Below are 4,260 nucleotides of genomic sequence, written 5' to 3'. Positions count from 1 at the left end.
ATTTCATATCATTTAGTTATATAATTTCATATACATAATTTGATTTAATAATAACCCAATTTGAAGCAAAAACAGAATGTTTTTACTGCAGGAACAGTATAACGGAAAATATTAGCGGTTTTGAAATTTTCAAATCGCGGTATACCTTGAAACCGGTGATCGGCCCATGCCTAGTTGGAAATTTACAAAATATCTTCATGGAACATGATTGACTGATGATTGATGATTTACTTAATATCCTAATGATTTTTGGCATAAAAGAAAAATCGATAATTTTGACCCATGCAATGTATTGCTGGCTATTGCTACAAATATACCCGTGCTACTTAAGACTGGTTTTGTGGTTCGGGGTCACATATTGTTAAATTAAATTAAGTTTTCATTCATGCTCAAGTGGGGATTGATTCTTTTGTCACAGGTTTATGAAGCATCTTTGGTGTGTCAGGAAGCTTTCTGTGCCGTTGGCCCATATTGTCCATCCCTGCTGGGAGTTTTTGTCTTCTCTCTGTGCATCTCTGTCTGAATGTCAATAAGATGTTTACTCAATATGGCATATATAAGCTACATTTTATTGTCTGTTTATTGGTATGTATAAAACTCAGACAGAACTAAGCAGATGTTGGCTTGTTTAGTCAGATGCAAATAACGTTTGAAGCTTGTATGAAGCGTTTGTATTGTTATAATGCACTTTAAATTGTTTTTAAACATCATATTCACCCTAAGCCATCAGCATGTTTTTTTTTAATTGTCTGAGTTTCCTTAAACCTAAATTATAAGTACGATGAGTCAAATGGAGCATACAGTAACCATCCAAAATGGACACCCTTTGCTGTTTTGTTACTGTATTCGATCGATAACATATCTGGGACAAATGGACTCTTTTAGAGAGGTTAAATGATGAAGAGATAGGGATGAAAGGAGAGAGACAGCGGAAAAATGAGACCAAAAGAGATGGAATGAGATATTTTCTGACTGTTGCAGTTATCCAGGAACTGTGGGTGCATTTATTTATCCATTGATAGTCAGTGTTAATGATGACATAGAGGGGTATGGTAGCATGTTGATTTGATAAATCTGAAAGTTCCTCATAATATGTCATAATTGATGAGTGTTTGTATTAAACCACACTACCATGCAAAAGTTTAAGGCCCGGAAAATTGTAATGTTTGTTAAGTCTCTTATACTCACCAAGGCTGCATTTATTTATTAAAAAGACAGTAAAACCAGTAATATTTTGAAACATTGTTACAATTTAAAATAACTGTTTTCTATTTTAATTTATTTTCAAATGTAATTTATACCTGTGATGGCAAAGCTGTTTTTTCAGCAGCCATTACTCCGGTCTTTAGTGTCTGTAATGTTTGTTAAGTCTCTTATACTCACCAAGGCTGCATTTATGTATTAAAAAGACAGTAAAAACAGTAATATTTTGAAACATTGTTACAATTTAAAATAACTGTTTTCTATTTAAATTTATTTTCAAATGTAATTTATACCTGTGATGGCAAAGCTGTTTTTTCAGCAGCCATTACTCCGGTCTTTAGTGTGACACGATCCTTTAGAAATCATTTTAATATGCTCAAGAAACATTTATTATCACATTTTTTATTCTTATATACATTTTTAAAGGATTTTTTGATTAATTGAAAACACCTGAAAAGCATTTATTTCAACTAGAAAAAGGTCTGAATAAAAATATTCATAATTTTAAAATAATACTTTTAAATGGTATGTGCGTTTCTTATATATGAATTTGTATGATAAAAATGGCACATTGAAACAGAGTAGCCTGACCTTTTGACCCTTGTTTAGGTGTCGTCAGTGTTGAAAAAAAAAATCTAATTTATTTTCAGAAAATGACACATAGTAATTAATGTTACTTGGACCGATTTTTCAAAGAAGTCTTTTCAAAGAATGTGTCTTAATTATTTTATGACTGTCCTTGTGTTCCCTAATGACCCCTAAATTCTCCTGAAGTAAAGCACACTGGAAGACCAACGACTATGACTAATGGGTCTTTGTTCAGCTTCACAATATGTATGAATGCTTATCTCAGACTTTTATAGTTATTCACTGACAGCAGTGAGTCATTTGCAGTAAATGATTGTCATGAAATTGTGTCAGTAATTGCATTTTTTCATGGCAGCTCCCCCTAGATCAGGCTAGTCTGCCTTGTGGGCTTGTCTTTAATTAACTCTATCATGGAAATCATGATGTAAATGATTGTCATGAAATTGTGTCAGTAATTGCATTTTTTCATAGCAGCTCCCCCTAGATCAGGCTAGTCTGCCTTGTGGGCTTGTCTTTAATTAACTCTATCATGGAAATCATGATATAGCTTGTCGTTCAAAGCCAGCCCAAAAATTGGGGTCAGTTTGACATAACTTGCTTTCATTGTATCAATTCATTTGGAATTGCATAGAACTGTGCAGCATCTGTTAGTTATTTGCAATGCAGTATTATATTTAATCTATTCAGATTGAATTTCAGAAAAATTAGAAATGCATTTCTTCATGTTTATTTAGAAAAACTTTAAGTACAGACAGTGCAGACAGTTGATTTATCTTCTAAGATTCATAGTACAATCAATAATGCACATCTGTTTTGCTGCTTGCCTTTCGGATAGTATCTATGTTTCTATTCAAAGCATCTGTGCTGTTTGTAATAGAGTCTGTCTGCGGCTGATAGTCTCGTGAAGGGCACGAGTCCTGGAGGTGATATTTCCTCTCGAGGATTGACTTGCTGTATTTGGTCTCTTTTCTCCTTATCTGTCTACATTTCTCCTTTATTCTGATGAATATTAAACAGAATGTGAAAGACCACACTGCACTATTTGCCTTTGGGCTCCCAGCTCAATTCCTTGGAGAGTTTTGCCAGAATTTACTTGCAAATCAGATTTTCTGAATGTAGAAATGCCATTTGAAATCTTTTTAAGAGACGCCTTCACCGTATACACACCTTTTTGTTTGTATTTAGAAGATATATATATATATATATATATATATATATATATATATATATATATATATTGTGTTCTACAAAAAAGGCTAAATGCCTTTTTGAACATCATTAGGGTGAGTAAATTATGACAGAATTTTCTCTTTTCTGTTTACTTGTTACAAAGAAATAAATCCTCTTCAGTTAACAAAATGAGTAAAATGATTCACTGTTATGCATTTGTTTTTTAATCTATTTGTGGTAAACAGCAAATAGAGCTCAAAATGTTTTTCGGCCCCTCAGGAAACAGAGGAAATAGACTGTTTTGTTAAAAAAAGCGCTATATAAATATAAAAGGTGACCTGTTGAGTGTTTTATGTTTACAAATGGAGGGTGTGTGTACTTGAACAGTAATGCCCTTCAGTCCTGTTTCCACTGAAATGCTCTGGATGTGACTTGATCTACAGTGATAAGACATTTATGGTTTTTGGAAGATGCTGAACATCTCATATCTGAGCTGTTAAACTGGTATGGTCTTTACAGTTAGTACAAATCAAAGAGTTCAAAGAGTTCTACATTCTAGGCCAGGGGTGGCGAACTCCGGTCCTGGAGAGCCTCAGCCCTCTACATTTCTCCTTTATTCTGATGAATATTAAACAGAATGTGAAAGACCACACTGCCCTATTTGCCTTTGGGCTCCCAGCTCAATTCCTTGGAGAGTTTTGCCAGAATTTACTTGCAAATCAGATTTTCTGAATGTAGAAATGCCATTTGAAATCTTTTTAAGAGACGCCTTCACCGTATACACACCTTTTTGTTTGTATTTAGAAGTTGTATTGTTCCTATATATCCCAGTACAGTGTTGTGTTTTAAGCATAACTGTCTGTGGGTATGTTTGTTTTCTATGATGGATATTTTTGTGAACATATTTTAGTTAGCACACATTTCTGTGTATGGTTGGGCTCTTGTTCCATTTATAAAATCTGAATTTCTATTAGAATTAATCAATCCATTGTTAATCTTGTTAAATGGAACATGAAGTTTGAGATAATTGTTAGAATTTAGCCGTTGGAAAACAGGTCAATGCCATTAGTTTATTAAATGTTGCCAAAAAGGAAATACTACAATGGTATTAACCCAAAACCCAGCTTAAAAGGACAGTTAACCTTACCTTCATGTCCTTCCAAACCTGTATGACTTTCTTTTTCTGCAGAACATAAAAGATATTTTGAATGTTTGAGCTGTTTTGTTCATATGATGAAAGTCAATGGGGTCCAAAACAATGTTAGAAAAAAAACACACTGATAAAAATACATTAATATA

The 4,260-nt window shown here is 33.3% G+C and overlaps 1 protein-coding gene across 5 annotated transcripts in view; it reads left to right on the top strand.

The window, feature by feature from the left end:
• Nucleotides 1–4,260, top strand: part of bicd1a (bicaudal D homolog 1a) — a 43,404-nt gene that overhangs the window by 1,508 nt on the left and 37,636 nt on the right. The window lies entirely within an intron of this gene.

This window comes from Sinocyclocheilus anshuiensis, unplaced genomic scaffold (assembly GCF_001515605.1).
Source record: "Sinocyclocheilus anshuiensis isolate Anshui unplaced genomic scaffold, SAMN03320099.WGS_v1.1 scaffold304, whole genome shotgun sequence".
NCBI classification, from domain to species: Eukaryota; Metazoa; Chordata; class Actinopteri; order Cypriniformes; family Cyprinidae; genus Sinocyclocheilus; species Sinocyclocheilus anshuiensis.
Note: the sequence above shows the minus strand (reverse complement) of the source record. Positions and strands in the feature narration are given on the sequence as shown.